Below are 12,318 nucleotides of genomic sequence, written 5' to 3'. Positions count from 1 at the left end.
AGCATCATGTTTCAGTCACCCTCTGAGCCCCAAGTTCTCACATGACTATGTCTGGCCAGAAACTCCCTGCCCTAAGAAAATGGCATCTGTCACCTGGACAGACCCCTGTGGAGAGGAAGGGATATGGCAGCTGTAGGACACTTTAGTAGCAAGAGAAAGATCCTCTCCCAAGCTGATAAGGGGTAAACCTTAGGAGATCACCTCCTTCCCTTTAGTAAGGCGATAGGGCATCTGACATTGCCACCCATGTCTTGGTTCTTTTTGACCAGACATACCCTTGGTAAGGGGTACACAGAGAACACCAGAACGCGAGGCTAATCTTCTACTAGACTTAAGCTTTTGACAAGGAAAGAAATTTCAAACTGGTGTAGCTAGCTGTAACGCTTGCAACAGCTGCCCAATGTCATTTGAACTAACAACTGTTTTCCTCCCTTCCTTCAGTGTTAAAGTATATAATGTATTTAAACTCTTATTTAAATAAAACCTGTTTGCAGAAACAAAATTACTGAACCAAAATAAACTAGTCAACATTCAATCATTTCAAGAGGCAGCACATGAACAAGAACCAATGGTACAGAAGGAAGAAGTCCAAGCTGCACTGAAAGTATGAGGCACAAACAAGACTCTAGGAATTCATGGAATACCAATAGAAATGTTTCAACAAGCTAATAAAGCACTGGAGACACTTATTTGTCTATGCCAGGAAATTTGGAAGACAGTTACTTGGCCAACTGAATGGAAGAGATCAATATTTATACCCATTTCAAAGAAAGGTGGCCCAACAGAATTATAGAACATTATCATTGATAACACATGAAAGAAAAAAAAATTCATCCAACAAATATTTATAGCAGTACATTGACAGGGAGCTTCCAGGGTTCAGGCTGGATTCAGAACAGCATGTGGAACAAGGAATATCATTGTTGACATCAGATGGACCTTGGAGGAAAGCAGGGAACATCAGAAAAAGTTTACTTGTGTTTTATTGAGTATGAAAAGGCATTCAACTGTGTGGATCACAACAAAATATAGAGAGCATTGCAAAGAATGGGAATTCCAGAACACTTCAATGGACTCCTGTGGAAATTGTACATGAATCGAGAAGCAGGTAAGTCAACAGAACAAGGGAATCACTGAGTGGTTTAAAAAGAAGAAAGGTATCCCTCAGAGTTGTATACCTTCACTATATGTATTCAAGCTGTATGCTGAGCAAGTAATCAGAGAACTTGGATTAAAAAAAAGAATGTGGCATCAAGATTGGGGGAAGGTTTATTAACAACCTGTAACATGCAGATGACACAACCTGGCTGGATGAAAGTGAGGAGGGCTTGAAGCACTTGCTGTTGGAGATTCAGAATTGCAGCCTGCCATATGGATTACAACCCAATGGAAACACAAAATCCTCACAGAGGAAACAATAGGTCACATCAGGATACACAGAGAAAGGACTGAAGTTGTCAAGGATGTTATCTTGCTTGGATCCAAAATCAATGCTCATGGAAGCAGCAGTCAAGAGATCAAAGACATAGTGCAACATGTAAATATGCTACACTAGACCTCTTAAAATCCTTGAAAAGCAAGGACATTACTTTGAGAACTACAGTATGCCTGACTCAAGCCATGGCATTTTCAATTCACTCATATGCATGTAAAAGATGGAGATTGAATAAAGAAGACTGGTGAAAACAAGTGTGCATTGAACTTTGGTGTTAGTGAAGAACATTAAAAGTACCATGGACTTCCAAAAGAGCCAGCTTACCTGTCTTGGAAGATGTACAGCTAGAACGCTTCTTGGAGGCCAGGATGGTAAGACTTGGTCTCATGTACTTTGGACGTGATATCAGATGCGAACTCATGCTTGGTAAAGTGGAGGGGAAACAAAAGAGAGGAGGTCCTTCCATGAGATGGATGGTCCGTGAGATGGCTGCAACAATGTGCTCACGCAAGAACAATTCTGAGGATGACACGGGACTGGGCAGTGTTTTGCTCTATGACACTATGGGTCACTAAGAGTCAGAACAGACTCAAAGGCACTAATAACAACCTGTATAGGATCAAATACTATAAAAATATGGAGAGTTTTACTTCTTATTTGTCCATTTGGATGTCTTTAACTTTCCTTTTTTGGGGCTAAATCTCTGGTTAAGACTTTCAGCACAAGACTGAAAAGGAATTGTGATAAGGAGCATCCTTGTCTGCTTTTAGCTCCTGGAATTCTTCTGTTTTTTCTTTATTGAGATGATCGGTTGTGGCATTGTATGGATGGCTTCAATAATGCTGCGGAACTGCTCTTCTGTTCCCATTTTGTTCAGTGTTTTTACAGAATTAGTATTAGATTTTGTCAAATGCCTTTTCGGCCTCATTAAGTATGTAACTGTTTTTCTTTGTTCTATTTATTTGGTGGATTACATTGATTGCTTTTTTAATATTAAAGCATCCTGGCATACCTGGTATGAATTTCACTTGGTTATGATATATTATTGGATTCTAGTGAGAAATCTGTTGAGAATTTTTATGTCTATGTTCATGAGGGATATTGAACTATAATTTTCATCATAATCGTATCTTTACTAGACTTTTGTACCAGGGTTATTGTTGCTTCATAAAAATGAATTTTGGAGTAGTTCATTCTTTTCTATATTCTGGAATAGTTTGAGTTGAATTAACTTCAGCTCTTATCTGAATGCTCAGTAGATATCACAAGGGACAAGATCAGGGTCCAGACTCTTGTTGTTGCTGGGAGCAATTTCATGACCTGAACAATTTGTGTTTTTTGCTATTGCTGTTTGGGTTTTCTACTCCAGTCTATTTTGGTTAAGGTAGGTAGTATTTTTCTAGAAATTTATCAGTTTATTCTAGGTTTTTAAATTTGTTGGAATACAGTTCTTCAAATCATTCTATTTCTATTCTTATTTCAGTTGGTTCTGTTGTGACATTGGCCATTTTATTTCTTATTCTTGTTATTTGTGTCTTCTTTTACTTGGTTAGATGTACCTGTGGTTTGTCAATTTGTTAATCCTTTCACAGAAGTAATTTCTTGTCTTGTTGATTCTTTCTACTGTTTTTCTGTTTCATTTATTTCGTCTTTAATTTTGACTTCTTTTCTTCTGGTGGCTGTAGGCTTATATTGCTGCCCTTTTATATTTGTTGGATATTTGGGATTAAGGTCTTAATCATGGTTCTTTCTTCTTTGTGCATTTGTTGCTATAAATTAGCCCGTGAATACTGTTTTTCTATATCAAGGGTCCTCAAACAACGGCCCACGGGCCACATGCGGCCCACCGAGCACATTTATCCGGCCTGCCAGGTGTTTTTGCCCATTTTGTTTTACTTCAAAATCAGATATGTGCGGTGGGGTCGGTGCACTCGGAGCTGTCGGAGTGTGAGCGCGGGACAGGAACCTGGTAGCACTAAGTCTTTCTGCAGCTTCTGCCGGGGCGAGGTTTTCCAGAATCACTGTGAACCCGCTTTCTGCGTGTGTGCCAAGTGCTGTTCTCCCGCCGCTCCGAGTACGAGCGCTCGTCGCCGTGGCCACCCTTCACGGAGACCATCCACGATGATCGCGTGGCCAAGAGGTCCAAGCACAATCAGCCCGATGCTTTAAGGTGTCCTGCAGTAAATGCGGCCACGGGCTTGGCCATGAGTTCCTCAATGATGGCCCCAAGCGGGGGCAGTCCCTCTTCTGAATATTCAGTATCTCCCTGAAGTTCATCCCTAAAGGCAACAAATCTACCTCCCTGGGGATGTAAGCAGGCAGCCCCACCCCAAGCAGCCACAGGCATTGGTCACCCCCCCTTTACAACTACAGCCTACTGACCTTCAGGCAGGGAGGGCTGGATGGAGGGGGCGGTGTTTCCTGACGACCCTACCCCCTGTGCCAGGATGGGGCTGAGGGCTGGTGCATCTTGGCCTCCGAGACTTGAGACTGGAACTCTGGTCTTAGGGTGTCTGTGTCTTGAAAGACACACCTTGGCTTCAACCTGGCAGTCACTCCCTGCCTGCCTGGTCTCACCCCTATGAGCCCCAGTTCCCAAAGGGGCTCCAGCCCTCACCAGGACCCGTGTTGACCCCCTAAATTGTGTGAGCAGATGCAACCACTACAAGGCCATGTCCCAGTCGGTGGCTCCAGCCCGGTCACTACATGAATCGCTCTGATCAAATCCTTCCAGGCTCACAAAGGCACGGATGGTCTGTGACCTGCTGGGGCATTTAGGCCCATGGCACCACCCCTGAATCCCAGGTCTCCATCTGTGTGGGAGAGCAGCCATTGATCCACGGTCTTCCTACCACTCCCCGGTGGGACCTGGGAAGTCTTGTCCCATAGTCTGTACCTGCCAACCCTGCCCCAGGAGAGTACATCCAGAGCTCCTGGTGGCAGCCTCACCCTCTCCTGCCTCACCCTCTCCAACTTTCTGAACTGATCGGCTGGAAACTAATAAAGCAAGGAGACCCAGCAGGCTGCCGTGTCCATGACTGGGTCTGTCTCCACTCTTTAAAAAAATGTGTAGTGTGCATAGGAATTTGTTCTTGGTTTTTTTTTAAAGCTATAATCTGGTCCTTCAAAGGTCTGAGAGACAATGGACTGGGCCCATTTAAAAAGTTTGAGGACCCCTGTTCTATATCCTATAGGTTTTGGTATGTTTTTTCATTATTATTTTTCAAGGATGTTTTAAATTTCATTTCTCACTTCTTCTATTAAATCCAGTTTTAAGTGACTGCTATGTATTTGATTTTCCCCTTGTCTCTCTATTGTTGATTTCTAATTTTATAACATTGTAAACGGAAAAGATGCTTTGCAAAAATTTTTAATAACTAAAAAATAATTTTTAAAGGAAAAAAACTAGAAAAAGAGAAAAGAAAGAATAAAACAAAATAAATAAAACTAAGGAAGGGGAAAGAGAATAGTAAAGAAAAATCTAATAGAAAAAAGGAAAAGTAAACAAAAATAAAACAAAAAATGTTAAAAGAAAGTAAAGGAAAAAGCATGGGAAGGAAAAGGGAAACATTTGGAGCAGGAAGTTAGGCACAGAGAAGAGAAAACTGTGGGCCACTAGTCTGCTGGCCAGAAACGTGCCATTCTCCCTTACTATCCACCCCTCCTGGTGATCACATGCATGACTGAAATGGGTAAGTGCTCTCATTCGCCTAGAGTGTCATGGGAGCATAAGGGAAGATGAGGGAAGAGGGAGGGGGATCCCTGGTCCTCGATGGAGTTACTTTCAGTCTTGTAGGTGTCTGGGGTCAAGGTGCTAATCTGCATATGCTTCTTATTTTGGGGGGGTGGGTCGCAGAGGGAAGCCATCTGGGGCCAGGGGTTTCCTGTCTGCTCAGGAGCGCTCAGGGACAAGCCACACTGGCACTGTCCGTTCTGCTAGTCTGATGAGGTAGAAGTCTTGCCTCTCCAGATAGGTCAGTGATATGTAGCTGGTGCCCAATTAGGGAGGGTACACATCTGCCCACAGCCAGAACAGAGGCTATGTGCATTTGGGGGAACGTGGTGTCACTATTTGCTGACTGGATGACAGTGGAGTCTGCCTATATTTCTGGTTAACAGGACGGCTCTGGGAACCAGGGGAGGATGGGATTTTTCTAATCACCAGCCACTGTTGTTTGCCCTTATGCTGTCCTGGATGAGTGGAGCAGATTATTAGATCACGGCTATTTGCAAAAGTTCAAAATGCCTGTTCTGTGTCAGACAAGCTGACAGTTCGCCTATTCTATCTGTCCCTTCTCTCACTGCTTTTGTTCAGCTTCTTCTAGTTGATATTCAATCTATTTCTCTAAAACGGAGGGTTTCAGGATTATTATCTCTATATTGCATCCCATCTCTCATGTTTCATTGGAGATAGACTGGGTAACATGTATAACTAATCTACTATCTAGTCATAAGTCTGAGAGTCATAGTTTCTAAAAATATGGATTTTCATTTTTTCCTGAAAAATATTATCAAATGAAGGGTGTCATTGAGTGACAGTGGAGGATGAACTAAATTGGTAAGGGTAATATTAAAATATGATTACAGAATGGACATCTCTCATCATAAAGTTGGTCTATGTACCTAGCCATTTCTATGCCACAAAAACAAGTAATGTACTGGAAATATGATGCGAACATCACAAGTCATATGTTAATTTCTGTATGTAACATTTAAGACGTATGTTTATTTTTATATGTGACACACTGTAATGTATTTAATAAACACTCAATTCTGAAGCACCTAGAGCTGTGCTGTCCAATGTACTAATTACTAGCTACATCTGGCTACTTAATTTTAAGTAAATTAAATGAAATATTTAGTTCTTCAGTCAGACTAGTCACATTGGACTGATGTCTACTGTGTTAGACAGCACAGATACAAGATATTTACTTCACTTTAGAAAGCCCGATTAAGCCAATGCTGATAAAAGAAGATACCAGAAAGCTAGCTATGGTTACTGATTAGTAAATTGGCAGGTTGAAATTAGTAATAAGGCAGAGATCTTTGACACCAATATGGTCCATTAAATTAATGTTCTATTTTTACGTCGGTGGCAATAGAGATGTACTTGTGTCTATAGACATCACAGACACACAATAGTAGACTTGGAGACTAGAACTGAACATGTAAAATAATCATTTAAGCACTCATTAATTCACCAAGTACTTATTGAGCATCTACTATATTCTGAGCACCATGTTTTCTCATGCTAGGTCCTTGTGGGAAGAGTCTGAAAAGACTGTCCTTGACTTTAAGGAATTGTCATAGAGAAACAGAACTAAATATGACCATCAAGGAGCTAATATATGTAGAAGTAGGCTCCGTGGGAGCACTGCAAAATAAATGACTTATTATGGATATTAGTTAGAAAAGAGTACAATTGGGAATCTTGTTTTTTTCCCTTTTGTTCTCTGTGTTGTTCGTAGCTCTTTAGAAAAATGTAGGTTCCTTGGTGATGGGGGTGGTGGAAAGAACATCTAACACTTCTCCTTTATCCCCACAGTATCTGTCACAATTAGGTTCATAAGCACAAAACAAGAACAAATCGGTCACTATTGAATCAGCTTCAACTTACGGTGACCCCATTTGTGTGGAGTAGAAATCTTTTACAGGGTTCTCAGTGATGCAAGCTTTCAGAAACAGGCCTTTCTTCCAAGGTACCCGTTGGGGAGATTTGAACTGCCAACCTTTCCATTAATAGTTGAGCACTTAACTGTTGACTCAAATGACATGGATTGAATTGTGATCCTAAAAATGAGGAGCTGATACCAAGGGCTCAAGTAGAAAGGACATGTTTAGAAAATTATGGAAACAAATGCACAAATGTGCTTGACGCAATAGATGTATGTATGGATTGTGATAAGAGTTGTTCGAACCCCCAATAAAATCATTTTAAAAAATAGATAAATAAGAGATGCGTCTACTTGGCTGAACATAACCTTCTGTGGTTTTCCAGTTATATACTGATGGGAGTTTCTTTTCAGCTGTGTCATGATGTAATCATGCCCCATGATGTGATCTGATGTCACCAGCCATCAGTTGGAGGGGATTCTGGTAAGATGCCACACACTGAAGTCTCAGCCTTGATCCATCACAAGAAGGGTTTTCCTGGTGTGTTGCCTTCATCATGTTTTGTCCTACTAAAAATAAAATGAGAGAAGCGAGTCGAGGAGGGACCCAAACCACCAAGAAAGAAGAGCTGGGAGAGAAGCACAGTACTTGGGTGAGGGGATCCCTGCACTGAGAACTTCATGTACCCAGGGGAAGATTGTTACCAAGACAATGAACCCAGGGACATTGAGACCTCAGATGTTGAAAGGAGGTAAGAACCTTCCACAGAGCTGACCCAGAAAGGCAGTTTTCCTCTATAGCTATCAATTAAATTCCTTATTCTAACCTCCTAAAGTTTGAGAGACAAAATTTCTGTTTGTTACAGCGATCAATTTGTAGTATTTATGTTATAGCAACAATAGATAACTAAAATTGCCACCAAGGGACTGCTAGGTTCATAATAGATGGTGAGTATGTCACCTGAATAATTTAACAAGAACCAATGAATTACTTACCTTATTATTTCCCGGACCTTTGAGAATCTTGAAGTTCTAGCTTCTGGTAAAAAGAGGGTATGAACAACAACAACAACAACACGAGAGTATCAAGATAACTCTTGGAAGTCCATGATGCTTTTGTGAGCATATATAATTTTAAATTTTAATGTACTTTAAACTCACTCCCATCAAATTAATGCTGACTCATTGTGACCCCCTGTGGGTTCATGAGACTGCAACTATTTACAGCATTCAGAAGCCCAGTCTTTCTCCCCAGAGTTGCTAGTGGCTTTGAACTCCAGACCAGGCAGATCACAGCCCAATGCATAGACACTACACCACCAAGTCCACCCTTGTTTTATTGTCACCTAAAGGGAACCAATAGTTGCCATCAAGATTATTTTTCCCCCTGCTCATTTTCTGATAACTATGGGTAACTACTGACATCATAAGGAGTCTGAGATCTACTTGCCCCATGGGAAGCATTCAAGACTTACAAATAGTATCTTAGTTTTGAGAGAAAGGAAGTCAAGGACTGGGAAGAGTTGTGAATTAAGGCAGCTAAGATAAGCAGGGGGGTTGGCATCAGCTCTCCTGAACTAACTAATTATGTGGGTTGTTCCAATCAACACGTGTATTTTCACAGTTGTCACCAGTTGGAGTGTCTAATCCTGCTTAGTCTGTACTAAACAAAATATCGAACAAATATTCAACACTAGCACATGTAAACGGCACTTGTTGGGCCTGCCTCACAGCCACAAATTGGAACATTAGCTTTCAATTAACTACATAAAGCTATGAGTTTGGACTAGACATTCATTCAGCCTAGGCATCAATTTTTAGATCATTATGGGACATTAGTTGGTTGCTAGACAACCACATGCCCTAGCAGATTTTAGGCTAAGCTCCAATGATAATCAAGGATTAGATATTTAATCTGTTAAATTTATGTCTTATGATCTGCTCTGTGCAGACTATTCTAACAATTATGTAGATCTTATAGAGATTGAGGGAAGCAACCACCAAATTTGAATAATGTGTCAAAAAATTACGATGCTCTCTATGAATGTAGAGTAAGAAATATATGTACAACTTGGGGCTGGTAATGATCTCAGCCACACTGCTGAGAAAACTGCACCTGGGGCAGGAAAATCTGATGACAGGAGACAAGATGTGTGTTAGACAGGGTTCTCTAGATGAGCAAAACCAGGGCACTTATGATTTTATAAATATAAATATATATATACACTCACTTCTGTGGAACAGTTAATATACTGGACTCCTTCAACTCAGGAGGGCTTCTGGGTCCAAGGTCAAGGGAGCAGACAGCTAAGTCTTCTGTAGGGCAATGGAGGCAGTCCAGTGATAGCAAACAGCAGGGCAGGTCGCCAACTGTCAGCCAGATGACAGGATCCGACAGACCCAAGCTCAAGCGATGTATACACCAGCAGTGTGGTGAAGCAGGTCTTCAAGGAACCTCAAGCTCTAGTGACATGATCCATGGATTGGGTGTCCCACGAGTAGTGTAGTTCACAAGTTAAGGCAGAGAACTAGCTAAGGCAACTGCATGCTGGTCCAATCACCAGAAAGCAAGAAGAAAGAGGTGGGGACTGCTGAGCCTTTATCTCTTTGTCCTGCAATCAAACTGCAACCTTATGAATCTCACATGTTCTTATTGGCCAGGTTGACACAATAAATCTACCTATCACAAGGTGCTATTGTACAATTTCATTTTGGTGGCTTTTTAGAATTCAGTTTATTTTCATGATTTCTTTTTGTTTTAATAAAAAAAATCTTTGAGAAATATGATTTACTAATATTTGCTCTGTGTTTAATTTGTTTTCCCATATTCAAACATCTTCCATTCATATATCCTTGATATTTCAATGGAACCAATGTGAACAATTAAGATACAGTATAAAATAGGGCTTTTCTGAAGCACATTGTTCCACCCCATTGACCTACTTTATAAAGAGTTTCTCTGAGAAATGTTCCAGATTGGATGAAATGGTCGCAAGAGACAGTGTTGACAAAGTTGATAAGGGAGCCAGTGACTTGTTTCATAGTACTGAGACATTAGAGGCAGGTTGAAACATTTTTGAGGCTTGTCTAACATTTGTGAGAGACCCCATCAAACTCAAGGCTTCTGAGATGACTCGACCTCTTGCCGTATTCCCTCTCTGGATATGCACCCTCTTTCCTCCTTCCCTGTAATTGTAACTTGGCAGAATCTCACTCTCTTTTCTGGGAGGGTGGATGGGAGGAAGGTCTTACACAGTTACAAAGCCTCAGGCTGCTGGCCATACAGGATTTTCAAAATGATAGAAGGGATCGAATCAATAGGCTTAGCTGCTACTACAAATTCATTTGTGTCATGCATCAAGAATACAGCCCTGGCGGCTGATCTATATCAAATTCATTCCAGCAAGCGATTTTCGATGATATCAAAAGAAGCCACCTCTCTCTCTTCATTTTCAGAAGTATGTGTCAGCACTCTCTAAAAACCACACAGACTTCTTCCTTGTGCTTTGAAGGACCGGTGTGAGAAAAGCCCAATTAAAAAGGTTTGCCATTGACCAGGGCATTTTCTCAGATATAACGCAAAGCAACAGATACATCTTTAGTACCTATGCCTGCCAGGGCTCATCAGCAATTAAAAATTATGAGACGCACCCAATATCCCCAGTGGGCCCTGCATAGGGGAGAGATAAACACACAGCGAACTGGAAAAGCCAAGGGCATGATGATGCTTTTCACATTTGAATACCATAGACATTTACTATTGGGATATTTCTATCTGCAGATCATCCACTTTGAAGCATTTCCCTAAAACGGTTCATCATGTACTTAGCACATAGTTGGTCCTGAGGAATATTTGTTGATTGGCTCAAAGGATAGTGGATCAATGAGTCTAACTAATGGTTCAGTGCATTCTCGAGCCAATCTTTAGTTGCGTCTCTTTTGAAAACTGAGATTTTGATTAGGATTAGGATATTCATATTCAAAGAAAAAAAATCTCTCTCCTTGGCCAAGTCTTAATCCTTCATTCTTATCTTTTATTTGGCATCAAGTTGTACCCAAATTGTGTCCCAATCCACCTATGTCCATGGTCTATTTGACAAAATTTACACACTAGTGTTCTTACTCATCTTTTCTGAAAAGAAACTTGACACACTGATCTCAAACTGGTAGACATATGAGTTGCGACACACAGATTGAGAACCACTGCTTTATTGCTTGTTGGGATTCAGATCCATTTAATCTTTCCTGGAGGGGCCCCAGAATGCCTCCTGTTTGTTATCAATGAACCGTGCTCATTATCGCCATATGTGTATCTGGATCTCAGTATAAATACACACACCAGCACGATTCTGTAGTGTCCAGGGCTCATAACTGTGGTTGCCAGTGACAAGGCAGCAATGAATTAGGAGACACATAAACTCAGCAATCTGGGACTGATATTCTTCTACAAAGAAGGTGGTGATAAGTCACCTGACCATTTCTTTTCCTGATCTAGACAGCTGAAACCGTCCTCATTCCCTTCTTTGACACGATGAATGACAGCACCCTGCCATTTGAAGGACTGGGAGTGACACAGATCTAAGGGGAGAAAGAGAACAGGCTATGTGAGCCTTTTAACCCAACAAATATAGTACTAATGCGCCATCATCAATGATTAACATTTAGCCGTATTTATGCAGGGAACTGGATGAGTTTCTGCTGTTCTCCTTTGTCACCATAGTCATCATCTGTAAGACTCTAACCTGAAACTAGAGAGGAAAAATGGCAAAGAATAAAAAACAAAAAACCATCAGTTACTCTCAAGCTGATGTCAACAGGTGGTAACCCCATGTCAGAGGAGAGCTGCACTCTAGGCTTTCCAATGTTAACTTTTCAGGAAGAAGCCAGGAAATTCTTTCAAAACAACTCTGAATTGACCTGAACCTCAAACTTTTGCTTAGCATCCCAGTGCATTATCTTTTTGCACTACACAGGATCAAACCTAGAATAAGGTGATCTACCCACTGGCCTTGGCCTTCTTGGCATGATGCTCTAGCTAGAGAAACATGCACAAGGGGGACAATCATGGTTCTCAGAGTGAGACGACACACTGGTATTGGCATTTCATGTCTGCCACTCTCAAGCTCTGTCTCATTGGAAAACATTCAAACTCTCTAACTCAATTTTTAAAATTTAAACTGAGTTCATCATAGTATATTCCCATATATTTTTTGTGCAGGTGGTGACTCAACATCTGTTGAATAATATGTTGGCAAAGATGTGCCACAATGC

The sequence above is a fragment of the Tenrec ecaudatus genome, chromosome 2 (assembly GCF_050624435.1).
Source record: "Tenrec ecaudatus isolate mTenEca1 chromosome 2, mTenEca1.hap1, whole genome shotgun sequence".
Classification (NCBI taxonomy): domain Eukaryota; kingdom Metazoa; phylum Chordata; class Mammalia; order Afrosoricida; family Tenrecidae; genus Tenrec; species Tenrec ecaudatus.
The sequence above is the reverse complement of the archived record's forward strand: the minus strand, read 5'-3'. Positions refer to the sequence as shown.